General features: G+C 41.5%; 1 long non-coding RNA gene across 1 annotated transcript; it reads right to left on the bottom strand.

Annotated features, from left to right (window-relative positions):
- Positions 1–4,561: 4,561 nt before the first annotated feature.
- Positions 4,562–15,700, bottom strand: LOC148898486 (uncharacterized). Its single transcript, XR_016114925.1, has 3 exons — positions 15,613–15,700; positions 13,619–13,685; positions 4,562–4,724 (listed from the first exon to the last, which is right to left on the bottom strand). It is a non-coding gene; the product is annotated as an uncharacterized LOC148898486 (long non-coding RNA).
- Between the last annotated feature and the right edge of the window lie 1,186 nt (positions 15,701–16,886).

Below are 16,886 nucleotides of genomic sequence, written 5' to 3'. Positions count from 1 at the left end.
ATCCAAGAAAATAGATTGATCGATCCATCGATCTATCCAAAAAAAAAATGATCCATCCATCCATCGATCCCTCATGCATCCATCCATCAAATCAATCGATCCATTGATCCACCCATCGACCCATCCAAGAAAATCGATTGATGCATCCATTAACCCATTCAAAAATAAAACGATCCATCCATCGACCCATCCATTGATCGATCCATCCAAGAAAAATAAATCCATCCATCCGTCCTTCAAAGAAAAAATGATCCATCAATACCTCCATACCCTCCATACGTCAAATCGATAGATCCATTTATCCATCCATCGACCTATCCAAGAAAATCGATTGATCCATCCATCGATCGTCCATCGATCCATCGATCCATTAAAAAAAAAAATGATTCATCCATCGTCCCACATTGATCGGTCCATCCGAAAAAAAATTGATCCATCCATCAATCCCTCCATCCATCAAATCAATCGATCTATTGATCCACCCATCGACCCATCGAAGAAAATCGATTGATCCATCCATCGAACCACCCAAAAAAGTGATCGATCCATTCCCCCAAAAAAATCCATACATACATCCTTCCAAAAAATTGATCCATCCATCAATCAAATCGATCGATCCATTGATCCATCCCTCCAAGAAAATCGATCGATCCATCTATTGATCATCCATGCAAAAAAAAAATAAAAAAAAAAATCGATGCATCCATTGACCCATCCAAAAAAACATTTGATCCATCCATCGACCCATCCATTGATCGATCCATCCATCCTTCCAAAAAAGTGATCCATCCATCAAATCGATAGATCCTTTGATCCATCCATTGACCTATCCAAGAAAATCGATTGATCCATCTATCGATCATCCATGCAAAAAAAAAACGATCCATCCATTGATCCATCCCCCTCAAAAAAATCAATCCGTCCATCCTTCCAAAAATTTGATCCATCCATCCATCGTTCCATCCATGCATTAAATCGATCCATCCATTGATGCATCCATCGATCCATCCAAGAAAATCGATTAATCCATCCATCGATCATCTATGCAAAAAAATCGATGCATCCATCGACCCATCCATTGATCGATCCATCAAAAAAAAAAAAAAAAATCGATCCATCCTTCCAAATAATTGATCCATTCATCAATCCCTCCATCAAATCGATCAATCTATTGATCCATCCATCGAACCATTCAAGAAAATCGACGAACCATCCATCGATCCGGCCCAAAAAAAAACTCAATCCATTCATCGACCCATCCATTGATCGATCCATCCAAAAAAAAAAAATCGATCTTTCCATCCATCCTTCCAAAAAAATAAATCGATCCATCCATCCATCCAAAAAATTATTCAATCATCCATGCATTAAATCGATCCATCCATTGATCCATCCAAGAAAATCGATTAATCCATCCATCGATCATCTATGCAAAAAAATCGATGCATCCATCGACCCATCCATTGATCGATCCATCAAAAAAAAAAATCGATCCCTCCTTCCAAATAATTGATCCAATCATCGATCCCTCCATCCATCAAATCGATCAATCTATTGATCCATCCATCGAACCATTCAAGAAAATCGACGAACCATTCAAGAAAATCGATTGATCCATCCATCGATCCGTCGATCCGGCCCAAAAAAAACTCGATCCATTCATCGACCCATCCATTGATCGATCCATCCAAAAAAAAAATCGATCTTTCCATCTATCCTTCCAAAAAAAAAAAAAATCGATCCATCCATCCATCCAAAAAATTATTCAATCATCCATGCATTAAATCGATCCATCCATTGATCCATCCATCGATCCATCCAAGAAAATCGATTAATCCATCCATCGATCATCTATGCAAAAAAAATCAATGCATCCATCGACCCATCCATTGATCGATCCATCAAAAAAAAAAAATCGATCCATCCTTCCAAATAATTGATCCATCCATCCATCAAATCGATCAATCTATTGATCCATCGAACCATTCAAGAAAATCGATTGATCCATCCATCCCCCACCCCCAAAAAAAATCAATCCATCCATCGACCAATCCATCCATCCATCCTTCCAAAAAATTTGTCCAATCATCAATCTATTGATCCATCCATCCATCCATCCATCCATCGAATCGATCTATCCATCCATTGAACCATCCAAGAAAATAGCTTGATCCGTCCAACGATCATCCATGCAAAAAAAAATAGATCCATCCATTGATCGATCCATCCATCCTTCCATCGAAGGGATCCATATGAGGTGGAATTGGCAATCCAATAACTGACATCAGTTATGGGGGCAGAACAACAGGAAGAGACCCGAGTCCACCACAGTTCTCGATTGGGGGTTGGAATACAGAATCTGCATTGCCGTTTTTCAGCGGGAAGCTCAACGCGCCTTTTGCATGTTTGACTTGTGCGCATTTGTGGCAGCGCGACCACAATGGACAATGGAGTCAGCTGGCATTCCAAGAAGCACAGCCGACCGACCGTACCGCTGAAATCCATTTCAAGACATTTCAATTTCCGCAGCCACTTCGGAGGTGCTAATGAATTAGGCAACAAAGACCTGGAAAGATTTCCCTCTCATGAGGGCCGATAAATTACCCCCCGCCCCGGCCCTACCCTTTCCCCCCACGTCCCACCACAACCGCCACCACCACCACCACCACCACCTCCCGACCACACAAGGAAAACAAAAGATGGCCTGTTTATTTTCCTGTGGTGGGCCCGTTTCAACGCGGCCATTATTCACCGTGCACGAGGCCTCAACGAGACAGTTGAGAAAGAGGAGACGGGGAGGGGGGGGGGGGGTGTATTGCGGATGGGCCGTCAAATCAAATGGCTCAAATCTCAACCATGTTCATTGAAGAAGAATCATTCCAACTGCTTCTCATTTTATCCATTGTGGCAATTTTTTCGTTAATTGTACAGTCATACATACATCAACTCAGGAACTTAATTGGTTCCCACAAAGTGTGTGTAAGGCGAAAAGTTAGTCATCCAAACATTTACTTCCCATAAGTAACCATTAAAATGAGAAGAATCCGTTCCCAGGTCCCCATAAAACATCATTTTCGACTAAACAAGCCTGATAACTACACACAATAGTTTATTTTATTTATGTATAATAAATGGGCTATTGTATTGTAATAAAAGAAATAAACTACTGTATAATCAAGTGGTTTTATTGACCTTTGTGATGATCGTTGATGTAGTTGCCGCTTGATGAGATCCGAGTGAAGTTGCCATGCTTTCTCAGCGATAATACCCTCACTCACACTGTCCCATGCTAGCTTCTCTTCGTTAAAGTTTTTCAACCTCTTCCATTGCCTGAGACCGTTGCTTAGACAACACAAAAACCCTTTGCTCCCATCGTAGCAAAAGTACTCCACTCGATAACAAACCACGTCTGCACTCAATGAAAACTAGTCCCCCAGCCACTGTGGTACCGTGCGGTTTGGTTCGTCCGCCGAAAACTAGTTCATATGCCAAGATTATATTCTCACGAATTTAATGCTAGTAAGTCGTAAAGTTCGTGAGTCTAAGCGTTATTTAAAACAAGAAGGGGAAGTATTTCAGGAATACAATTGAGCATATATAAAGGAGTCCAAGATGGCGCCCGAGTAGGCAGCCGTCAGTAAGTGCTCTCATGAGCCTTCCTTGTTTTAAATACGGTGAAGGAGATCATTGAGAAATACCAACCAAGTGTGTGTTTGTGTGACTTAGCATCCCAGTACCTGTGTGCTAAGTCATCCATTGCTACGTGTGGCTAAGGGTGTTTTTGTGTAGTCTAAGAAACGGTCTCAGGCAATAGAAGAGGTTGAAAAACTTTAACGAAGAGCAGCTAGCATGGGACAGTGTGAGTGAGGGTATTATCGCAGAGAAAGCACGGCAACTTCACTCGGATATCATCAAGAGAAAACTACATCGATCAAATAAAACGTCTATAAAACGACTTTATGATACAGTACAGTTTATTTCTTTCATTAGAGTACCATAGATCATTAATTACACATAAAATAAGCTATATTGTGTGTAGTTTTAAGGCTTATTTCATAGAAAATTATGTTTTATGGGGACCTGGGAACGGATTATTCTCATTTTAATGGTTACTTATGGGAAGTAAATGTTTGGATGACTAACTTTTCGCCTTACACACACTTTGTGGGAACCAATTAAGTTCCTGAGCTGAGGTATCACTGCACTTTGTTTTCAAATGTGTTTCGTAATGATTCATCTCTCATCTGAGCCGCCTTATTCTCACAAGGGTTGTGGGGGTGCTGGAGGCAATCATCAAAATGTGCTCAAGGGATTGGGGTGGGGGGGGGGGCGTTCCAGAGTCCCGTTTACCATATGAGCTCAAAAGCTATTTGCCGCATTTGTAAAGTTTCCACGAAAAGGCACTGCGCTTTGTATTACCCCCCCCCCCCCCCCCCCCCCACACACACACACGTCATCACATTAGCACAAAAACATATTGTGAGATGAGAGATAAGATGACATCAGATCACGGTGTTCCACGACGGCGCCATAAAGTCCAACCCCATTAAACGTGCAGAAATGAATGCGCAGCTCGACGAAAATACACCGTCGCTAGTAAAATAGTCTTTCATAGGTCAGCATTGCAAAAACGAAAATGATATCAGAAAAATGTACTTACCCCTTCTTCCCATGCGGGGGTCTCAAAATGAACCTGGAAGGTCTCATGGAGGTCTCACGGTCAACTGGCAAAGAAAAACAACACAGTTAGTTGTGATGGAATACAACCAGTAGCCAACTCAGCCATGTTTAATTCGCTTCGACGACAAGAGCTCAGATCAACCATATTATCTGTCCCCCACCCAGTTTAGGATTTGGTTTCGCACATTTATGTCACATCTTGATTGGCGTCAGGTGCGCGCCCCTCCCCTCCCTGTTCCCGCGCCTCGCACACCTGATTTCCATTCACTAATGTGCCTTCTGACTATAAAAGTCACCCGGTTAGTCTCGGTATTCGCCGTTGTATTTCCCGTTGTGACTTATCGGCTCCACCGTATGCCAGATTGGTCTCGCTCGTTATTTGCTTCCCCGTTGTTTGTCTTGTTATTTTCTTTTCCCCCTACGTGTTTCAAATAAAGCCTCTTTTGAACTCCATCGTGTATTTTGGATCCAGCTAGCTCCCTTTTGTCCGACAAGGTTCGTTTGCTCTCTCCTCGTGCGGACGTGACAATTTATGCTAGCACATAACACATGTGGCTTAGGCTAGCTTTTTTTTCGGTCATCCATCCATCCATTTTTCGTACCGCTTATTCCTCATTAGGGTCGCGGGGGGTGCTGGAGCCTATCTCAGCTGTCTTCGGGCACGAGGCGGGGGACACCCTGAATTGGTTGCCAGCCAATCGCAGGGCACACAAAGACGTACAACAGTCACTCTCACACTCACACCTAGGGACTATTTAGAGTGGTCAATCTGCCTGCCATGGATGTTTTTGGAGTGTGGGAGGAAACCGGAGCACCCGGAGAAAACCCACGCGGGTCCGGGAAGAACACGCAAACTCCACACAGGGAGGCCGGACCAGGACGCGAACCAGCAACCTCCGCACTTTTTTTTGCTCACTTTGTTCCAATTACAGTAATAGCTCAGCTTACGAACACTTGAGGTCACGAAATTTTCGCCTAAAACTGATTATTCCCCGCCCTCAGTTGCACAGGTGTTGGTCGTCGTCCTCATCAGTGGCAGTAAAAAGGACTCCCAGCACGACCATTCGGGGTCGGATCATTGCATTGTACTGCAGTGTATTGTATTGCACTGTATGGTTTTGTTACACCCTGTCAGGTTTGTTTCATCTTAGCAGATTTTTACTCATGGTTTTCTTTGATACTTTGTATTTTTCTGTTTAGATGATTTTGATGTTTTTAGATTTTGTTCCTGCTGACTTTATTTTAATACAATTTGTCAAACACGACATGCTGCTCCCTCATGCCTGCTTTTTTGGGATCCACAACCGCCATCAACGCCTTGCAAACCGTGACAAGGCTACCTTTTTCTTTTGGTCACTTTGTTCCAATTACAGTAATAGCTCAGCTTACGAACGCTTGAGGTAACAAAAGTTTCACCTAAAACTTGTCACAATCTGGTTGGCAACCAATGGGTGGCTCTGTCGGCCCTGCCGGCACCTGCATAGGTGTTGGTCGTTCCAATCCGTGGCAGACTGTCACGTTCTGGTTGGCGACCAACGGATAGCGCTGACGGCCCCGCCCTCAGTTGCACAGGTGTTGGTCGTCCTCATCAGTGGCAGTTAAAAGGACTCCCAGCACGACCATCCGGGGTCGGGTCATTGCATTGTACTGCAGCGTATTGTATTGCACTGAATGGTTGTGTTACACCCTGTCAGGTTTGTTTCATCTTGGCAAATTTTTACTCATGGTTTTCTTTGATACTTTGTACTTTTCTGTTCGGATGACTTTGTTGTTTTAGATTTTGTTCCTGCTGACTTTATTTTAATGCAATTTCTCAAATACAACCTGTTGATTCCTCCTGCCTGCTTTTTTGGGATCCACAACCACCATCACCACCTTGCAAACCGTGACAAAGACAGCCAAATTTAGTTTGGCTGGCGGACTCGTTTTAGTCACCCTCTTTCTTTGAGTGCAGACATGGTTTGTTATCGAGTGGAGTACTTTTGCTATTATGGGACGGAAAAAGACCCCACCACAGCCTAGTGTTAAGCCGTAGTTGTCACGTTTTGCGAGGTGGTGATGGCAGATGTGGATCCCAAAAAGCAGGCAGGAGGGAGGAGCAGGTTGTATTTGAGAAATTGTATTAAAATAAAGTCAACAGGAACAAAATCTAAAATATCAAAGTCTTTCAAACAGAAAAATACAAAGTATCAAATAAAGACCAGGAGTAAAAGTCTGCCAAGATTAAACAAACACATGCACAGCATACAATGCATACACAGTGCATACAATTGCATACAACATACATAAGACAATGACCCGACAGCGAATGGTCGTGCCGGGAGTCCTTTTGAGTGTAACTGATTGTAACGACCAGCACCTGCGAGGCAGCGGGCAGGGCTGACAGCGCTACCCGTTGGTCGCCAACCAGATCATGACAGAAGTGGACATGTGGCGTCACAGGTGCGCACCACGGCTTTGATGTCTTTCAAGCCCTTGGATCCCTTTGATGTGCGTCTCAGCCTGACACATTTCCCACGCTTGAAAATGGTCTAAAAGCGCAGCCGTCGCGGGACAGAATATCAGAATTCATTTGGACTCAGACTCAGCCACATGACACTCGCAGAGACCCACACAGCGTCGGACGGAGTTTCACAGCACGACTTGCTCGACTCCACGCCACGATCAAGCTCTGGGATACATCTGCGTGTCACTTGCCTGGGAGATCTGACAACTACCATTCTACAAATACAGAGAAACATCAAAACTCTTCAGACACAAAATAAAAAGACGGTTGAGCAGAAAAAGGAGATCATCGAAAAACACCAACCAGATGTGTGTTTGTGTGACTTAGCATCCCAGTACCAGTACGCTAAGTCGACCATTGCTACATGTGGCTAAGGGTGTTTCTGTGTTGTCTAAGCAACGGTCTCAGGCAATAGAAGAGGTTGAAGAACTTATGTTGATTTGGAATTCTAAAAAGCAGCTAGCAGGGGACACTGTGAGTGAGGGTATTATCGCCGAGAAAGCACGACAACTTCACTCGGATATCATCAAGAGGCAACTACATCGACTATCACAAAGGTCAATAAAACCACTTGATTATACAGTACAGTTTATTTCTTTCATTACAGTAAAATAGCACATTTATTATACATAAAATAAGGTATATTTTGTGTACATTTAAGGCTTATTTAGTCGAAAATGATGTTTTATGGGGAGCTGGGAATGGATTACTTTCATTTTAATGGTTTCTTCTGGGTAATAAATGTTTGGAAGACAAACATTTGGAAGACAGACTTTTCGCCTGACACCTAGATATCTATCTAGCTGGCTACCTAGCTAGCTATCTATTTGCTATCTATTCGCTATCTAACTAGCTATCTATCTATTAGTTATCTATTAGCTAGCTAGCTAACTTTCTATCTATTTGAGTTATTCCGGGTTGAGTGAACGCTGCTCACCCACAGAAAAAAACTGATCCTATGACTGAAAAGTGACCTTGAGAGTTTTGAAAGGCGCTTAGAAATGAAATGGATTATTATGATGATGATGATGATGATTATTATTATTACAGACACTTTGTGGGAACCAATTAAATTTGTAAACTGAGATATGACTGCATTTCCTAAGTAACCATGGTGAGAAACAGCGCCCTCTACTGAGAGCCCTCACTGCCACTGGGCAGTTGTGGTGGCTTGGTTGGACGGCGCAGTCCGAGTGGGAATTAAAGGAACAAATGTAGCATTTATAAACACAAAGCAAATGGCGCTAATTGGCTTGGGGGAAGAAAGTGAAAATTAAATAAACCACAGAGAGGTCAACCATAACAACTAAAATACACTGTCAACAAAACGCTATTTTCTTGTACAAGTTGGATAATTAGCAAGATGGACGTGTGAGGAAAACAGACGTGCAAACTTATTTTTGGCTCTTTTTTTTTGGGGGTATGAAGGTCCTGGCAGGGACACGGCGATTACAGAAAATGCTTGTATTTTTGTTTGCACGCTTGTGTAACCCTGGCTCGAGTGCGTGTGGGCCCCGAGTTGGACTGTAAAGAAACAGCTGGAGGCAAAGCCAACAGCGGGCCGGCCGACCGGCTCCCTGCGCTTTAGGCCCCTGCCGGGCGGCGACGAATCCCAGATCTTTCCAGCGGGCTGCGTTGCCATGCCAACAGGCCGCTGGCACGCCGCCGCCGCCTGGGCCGGCGCACCTGGCCCACCGACGGTCCAGAATGGCCGCTGCTGTCAACGTGTGATGAACAGGTCATTTACAAGCCAAGTGTTTGTGTGTTCTTAAGAGTTCTGGGCGCAGGGAAAGAAAACAGTGCCGCCGCCACCGGCGCAGTGGACCTCCTCGGCGCACCACCCCAATTAAAGCCGCCAGCCGTGGAAAAGCCTTGCGCATGCATGCGCCCGTGCACACCCAGCTGCTCGGTTACCTGTCCCTTCCGTGGCCACTTGACGCACCACGTTGTACTTTTAGAAATGGTCGCGCTCCACTCAGTTTTGTGTTTGTGGGCCACTTGGGAGTTACGGATTCCCTCAAAGCGTTCATGTAAAAACATCAATGTTAATTCTTGCCCATTAGCAGTGTCTGAAATAACATCTGCCCGGAAGCCCGGGGCGTGCAACTCTTACATCAGGCGTACAACTTATACAAATCAAACGTTTTCTTTATTACGATTTCAAAATCTTCGTTCAATTTGGAAATTTTGGAATTTCGGTTCGTTTGGCAATTTGCATACGCGGCAGCCAATCAGAAGCCTGTATCGAATAACTTGGTGCTTCCAGGCGCATTTGCATATCATTTTCCAAAGTAGACGCACAGCGAATAAAAGCCAAAACGTCAGCCCCAGAAGAAAGATTCAAAAGAAGCGAACAAAATTAATGACGCTACAAAACGTAAACGTACGTACAGTAAAGTCTCGTTATATCGATATTCAAGGGAGTCCGAAAAAATATCGATATAACCGGGACTATCGATATATCCGAACCTGTTTGCATGTAATTTTCTCCGTGCGTGCATAGAAATAGTATCGATATAACCGGGACTATCGATATATCCGATATCGATATAACGAGACTTTACTGTATTTTAAAGTCTTGTTCTGTTATATATTCTGATTATCAATCTTTAATACTTTGCAACAATGTTTTTTTTGCGATCAGTCGTCTTATTGTGTTTCAAGTTGTGAAAAATGGGGCAGGCAACTTAGATAAAAGAGGCATATGTCAGTCAAATATGTCCACGATGGCGCCCGAGAAGGTAGCTGTCAGTACGTGCTCTCACGAGCCTTGCGAAAAAAAATAAAATACAGGTAACATCTGAGTTACAACCGGCGTGAGTTACGACCATCCGTACTTACGACCACGGCCGCCAGACCCATTTTTTTTATTCTACGTTTCTATGTTCTATGTTTTGGCCGGCCAGCATGTCACACACTTGCACAGCAATCTACTGCATGACTACCCTCAAAACAGTAGTTATACAGTGCAGATACCATCTCGGCAACATGTCCTGTAGTACTGTACACTGCTTTTTTCTGAGCGTGTGTGTCGGGCGACCTCTTCTGGCCATTAGCAGGGAGAGCAGGGTAAGTATAACATTAATAAATGAACTGTATAGTAAACATTTTTGTATACATTACAGCACAGGTGTCAAAGTCAAGGCCCGCGGGCCAAATCCGGCCCGCCACATCATTTTTTTCGGCCCGGGAAAGCAAATCAAACTTGTTAAATTCCATGATGATTGCTAAAATCTGAGCGAAAATATCATATTTTTGGATGTCAACCACAATAAAAGTCATTATTCTTGACTTCAGATTTGAAAACGTGTTATTCATTAATTTGCTGTGTGCTCTATATGTAATATTTGAAGGGATTTAAACATTCTAATGGGTTCCCCAAATTCATAACAGCCCTCGAGAGGAAACCATAACTTCAATGTGGCCCGCGGCAAAAAAGGACTTTGACACCCCTGCATTACAGGTACAGTTCTTCAGTAATACAAATCGATAATACAAAATATAAAATGACGAAAATGACACTAAAAGTGATCAAATTTATAAATTGAAGTGTAAACAGTTTGGGATATATCTTGCTTAAAAACAGCTTGACATGGTGTGCTATCATCTTGTGTAAACGTCAAGTCGGCCATTTTGAATGGATTTCCACTTACGACCGTTTGACTTACGACCGTTTTGTCGTTGTAACTCAGATGTTACCTGTAGATTGTTGTTGTTTTCTTTTGTCACTTTGAGCGTCGTGTGGAACGGCTGTGGATTGTTCTTCAGCATTTTTGGCCGCCACATTCATGGAGGAGGAGACTCTGCTGAGTGATTGCGGCTTTTTGGCAGCTTCAATATGTTAGAACCGTTTTTGATTGGGAGGAATTTCTGTGCCATTTGAGCGCTGATGCATACGTGGAACTGCCGCGGCTTGGAATTGAAGCGGATTGACGTGGGACAGGAAATCTCTTTTGGTCAATGGACGCCACAGCTTGGTGTTTGCTTTCAACATTTAGCTTATAGCAGACGTGTGCACATTTTCACCACTACATCCCTGATCCACTGGTGAAAAGGACACTTTGATCTTCTCTTTCTTCCTGAACGGCTTCATACGACAAAGAGGGTGCAGAAAGTGCTTAAGATGGAATGACTGTCTTTGTCTTCTGTGTTGTGTCACATTATTTATTTTGGTTTTTGTTGCTGTTTTGACTTCAAGATGGCGCTTTTACAGCACCTCCTGTATTTTGTTTTTCTACGTCTTTCTTTCCTCTTCCTTTCCTCACTTTGCTGCTATGAAATGTCCATTTATCCACTGCCAGACTGATAAAGGCTGATCCAATCCAAACATTTTGTACAAACTTAACAGCATACCATAACAAAAAAAATTGGATTGGATTGGATTTGCCTTTATTAGTCTCGCAGTGGAGAAATTTACATTTCACAGCAGCAAAGTTATGAAAGGAATGAAAGTAGAAAAACAAAATACAGGAGCTGCTGGAAAGGCAGCCACTCTCGCGGCGCCGTCTTGAAATCAAAGGAACAAACAAAAAAAACTACATAACAAATAACATGACAACACAAAGACACAGAGAGTCATTCATTCTTAAGCACTTTCTGTATCCTCTTTGTTACACAAAGCAGTTCCAGATGAAAGAGGAGAGGATCAAAGCATCTTTTCACCAGTGGATCAGGAACATCATGGTGGAATGTGCACGTCGAGTACAAGCTTAATGTTGAAAGCAAACAGGCAGCTGTAGCATCCATTGACGAAAAGAGATTGTCTCCTGTCCCACATAAATCCGCTTCAATTCCAAGCCGCGACAGTTCCTCTCATAAATTTGCTGCTGTGAAATGTTAATTTCTTCACTGCAAGACGAAGAAAGGTACATCCAATCTAATTTATTCTTATTTGACAAAAAAGGTACATAAAAAAAACACAAAAGCATCATAGGACGGCAACACCGACAACGTGCTCAAGATGAGGGATGGCGAGACCAGATCCAGGGAGTAGTTGGGTCACGAGAGTGGCTGCCTTTCCAGCAGCTCTGTATTTTGTTTTTCCACTTGTTTCTTTCCTTTCCTCTTCCTTTCATAACTTTGCTGCTGTGGTACTTCCGGGTAGAGTGAACGCTGGTGCGAATGGCTGTCGCTGCTCACCCGCCAAAAAAAAAAAAAAATCCTGTGACTGTAAAGTGTCTTTGATAATTTTGAAAGGCACTTAGAAATTACATGTACAGTGAGACCTCAACTTACGAACTTAATTGGTTCCCAGACAGAGTGTGTAAGGTGAAAAGTGTGTATCTAAAAAAAAAATCCCATAGGAAACCATTAAAATGGGAATAATCCATTCCCGGGTTTCCATAAAATATACTTTTCAACTAAATAAGCCTTAAAACTACACACAACATACCTTATTCTATGTATAATAAATGTGCTATTGTATTGTAATGAAAGAAATACACTGCATTGTATCATAAAGTCACTTTATTTACATTTGTGATGGTCATTTATGGCTTGATGGAATGGCGTTGGAGGTCGAAGGTCAAAGGGAATTGCTGTTTGGAAAGAGAGGCGCATTACATGAGGATTGTACTTAAAGAAATAAACTGTGCTGTTTTATTTACCTTTTTGATGGTCGTTGATGGCTTATGGAAGGAGACTCACCTTCCATAAGGACTGTTGGTAACTTAACCTCTGGTGCTGTTCGGTCGTGTGCTTCCGCCAAAGATCACTCCGCCAGCCGTGGTGGGTGTGTATTATGAAAATAGTGCTTATTATAAGGTTTAATTTTCATAAATTTGACGTTTGTAAGACGAAAAGTTTGTAAGATAAGGTAAGTTGAGGTCTCACTGTATTATTATTATTATTATTATTATTATTATTATTATTATTATTATTATTATTATTATTCCTATGTGACTGTCATGATCTGGTTGGCGACCAACAGGGGGCCCTGTCGGCCCTGCCTGCACCTGCACAGGTGCTGGTCGTTTCCAATCAGTGACACTCAAAAGGACCCCCGGCACGACCATTCGGTGTCGGGTAATTGTTGAATGTCATTGTTGTTTGATGCACTGTTGTATGATGTTGAACGCATTGTATGCTGTTGTACGCATTGTGTGCGGTGCATGTGTTTGTTTAACCTGGGCGGACTTTTAATCTTGGTTTTCTTTTGATACTTTGCATTTTTTTTCCGTTCAGATGATTTTGATGTTTTAGATTTTGTTCCCGCTGACTTTATTTTAATACAATTTGTCAAACACAACCTCCTGCTCCCTCCAGCCTGCTTTTTGGGATCCGCACCCGCCATCACCACCTTGCAAAATGTGACAGTGACTTTTGGTTTGGGTAAACCTTCACCTCAAGTACAGGGTGTGAGCACTTTTGCAATCTATGTCAAGGGACACTAAATGATAAGGAAAGTGAGGATTTTGGGCGAGTGCCACTCACACGCGTTGATCTTCCGTGGCGGGGCTTTGGCAACGTGACGCCAAACGATATGGGCGAGTCCCTCGTACTGCAGAGGAAAAAAAAAGAAGAGAAGGGCAAAATTCCCCCGAGTTGAATTCCGATTCTCGTAGGTGGAGAAGAGAAGAGCAGACAGTCTGCGGTGGTGAAACGCCTCCACTTTTTTGCATTGGCCTGCTTTTTTTTTTTCACGAACCACAAACCATCTAAAGTCAGGCTGTTGAGTTAATAACACGCACAAGTGATTTAAGCACACTTCATTTCATATTTGAACAACAGCCTTTTATTAAATGACACCTGATACTCGTGTGCTCCATTTTTGCGAGTGGCGCAAAATGTTTTTTTCCCCTCCATTGATGTGTCTGATGAGGAGGCTCGGGGCCTCGCTTACTTCGTGACGCCTAATGAATTTCGAGCAGGCTGGCCTGTCCCTCGCCAACTTTCAAGGCTGAAAACGGCCAATTGGACCACACACCAGCCGCAGAAAACAAACACGGCGGAGCCACAAACACCATCGGGACAGCGAAAGTGAGCGGTGGTTCCTAACCTTGTTCGAGGTACCAACCCCCAACCACTTCACAGGCATACAGTGATAACTCAGCTTACGAACTTAATTGGTTTCCAGAAAATGTAAGGCAAAAAGTGTGTCTTCCAAACATTAATTTCCCATAGGAAACAATTAAAAATGAGAAGAATCCGTTCCCAGGTCCCCATTAAACATAATTTTCTACTAAATAAGCCTTAAAACTACACAAAATAGACCTTATTTTATGTATAATAAATGTGCTATTGTACTGTCATGAAAGAAATAAACTGTACTGTATAATCAAGTCATTTTATTGACCTTTGTGATGGTCGTTGATGTAGTTGCCTCTTGATGATGTCCGAGTGAAGTTGCCGTACTTTCTCCGCGATGATACCCTCACTCACACTGTCCCCTGCTAGCTGCTTTCCGTTCATTCAAATCAACAGAAGTTTTTCAACTGGTTTTCAAAGCTTTTCTATTGCCTGAGACCGTTGCTTAGACAACACAGAAACGCCCTTAGCCACACGTAGCACTTAACGTACTGGTACTGGAACGCTAAGTCACACAAACGCACACCTCGTTGGTGTTTTTCCATGATCTCCCTCTTCTGCTCGACCGTCATTTTCTTTTGTGTCCTCTTCGGCTTAACACTAGGCTGTGGTGGGGTATTTTTCGCTCCCATAATAGCAAAAGTACTCCACTTGATAACAAACCATGTCTGCACTCATGGAAAACTACTCCAGCAGCCACCGTGGCACTATTCGACCGTGTGGTTTGGTGTTCTTTCGCCGAAAACTAGTCCGCCAGCCATTGTGGCGCTCTGTGTGTTTCCAGAAAACGAGTTCATATGCCAATATTATATTCTCGCAAATTTAATGTTCGTAAGGCAAAACGTTTGCTAGCTAAAGCGTTCGTAAGCCGAGGTATCACTGTATTAACCCATCCCTTGTTTGGTGAATAAAAAAAAATCTGATTTTTGACAAATTCAAAACCTTAAAAAAACAGAAAAAAAAAGAAATGATGAAGTGCTTCAAAGAGCACAAATTGATTCCCGCGAGAAAGTAAAACTCAAAACAAGAACTTTTTCACAATTTTGTACACACCAAGCCTGAATGCAGAAATTGTTCATCCCTTGGGCCACTGCAAGGCCTTCTCTGCTGGCCTAAACATATCTGAATCACAGACTAATCTTATTTAACCAATCAATTTTACAGTGGTAAAGACCAGGCAATTAGCATGTACTTGTAGCTTGTCGAGCCTGCTTACCGGGAGCCTTACGTGGCACAGCTAGCTTGGTTTCACTCTATTAGCTTAGCCATGTTTATGGCTAAGCTAATAGTTTAGTAAGTTTATGGCTTTCTGCTTACTGTAGCAGAAAGAAGACAGTAGCAGACTTAATTTAGCAGAGCTTAATTTGTCACCAAATAGCAAAGATTTTTGAGATGGTTACCTGTATGTTGAGTTTTCGCCGTTAGCCTCGCCAAAACCGGATAGCGAACGACAATTGGAGCATTTGCGTCAAGTTGGCTGGCTTGTCGTGACGTCATGACAGTCGGTCAAACTCAACGACTCTGCGGGGGGGCGGGGGGCGAAAATAGACCCGAGCTTCGGATCGTCATAATTTATCACATTTCGCCCCCGGTATCATGGATCGTGTGTTCTTGAAATAAGTCAAACTTTATTACCTTTGAAGTGAAAAGTATTTTTTTTTTATGAAGCATCACGTGGATCTCTTTTTGGACACAGTCACAGCCCGTCGTCAGAAAAACTTGTGTCCTTGATAGCTTTGAAAGGCGCTTTAAATGACATCTATAATAATAATAATAATAATAATAATAATAATAATAATAATAATAATAATAATAATAATAATAATAATAATAATAATAATAATAATAATATTATTATTATTATTATTTGGCAACCCCGTCAAGGGAAAAGGAAAAGAAGAAGATTATTATTATTATTATTATTATTATTATTATTATTATTATTATTAGTAGTAGTAGTAGTAGTAGTAGTAGTAGTAGTAGTAGTAGTAGTAGTAGTAGTGTTAGTATTAGTATTAGTATTAGTATTAGTATTGGTTTTAGTATTGGTGTTAGTATTATTTGTAATAGTATTAGTACTAGTAGTAGGAGTATTATATTATTATTATTATTATTATTATTATTATTATTATTATTATTATTATTATTATTATTATTATTATTATTATTATTATTATTATTGGTAGTAGGAGTAGTAGTATTAGTATTGGTATTAGTATTATTTGTAATAGTATTAGTACTAGTAGTAGGAGTATTATATTAAAATTATTATTATTATTATTATTATTATTATTAGTAGTAGTAGTAGTAGTAGTAGTAGTAGTAGTAGTAGTAGTAGTAGTAGTAATAGTAGTAGTAGTGTTATTAATATTATTCGTAGTAGTCTGATTATTATTGTTATTATTAATAGTATTATTAGTATTAGTCATAGTAGTCTTATTATTATTATTATTATTATTATTAGTAGTAGTAGTATTAGTAGTAGTAGTAGTAGTAGTAGTAGTAGTAGGAGTAGTAGTAGTAGTAGTAGGAGTAGGAGTATTATTATTAGTAGTAGTAGTAGTAGTATTGGAGTAGGAGTAGTAGTAGTATTAATAGTATTATTAGTATTAGTAGTATTTATTCGTGATATTAGTATTAGCAGTATTAGTCATAGTAGTCTGATTATTATTAT

This window comes from Hippocampus bargibanti, linkage group LG05 (assembly GCF_051943395.1).
Source record: "Hippocampus bargibanti isolate YZ-2025 linkage group LG05, ASM5194339v1, whole genome shotgun sequence".
In the NCBI taxonomy this organism is placed as follows: Eukaryota; Metazoa; Chordata; class Actinopteri; order Syngnathiformes; family Syngnathidae; genus Hippocampus; species Hippocampus bargibanti.
This window is presented reverse-complemented; position numbering and strand designations above follow the sequence as displayed.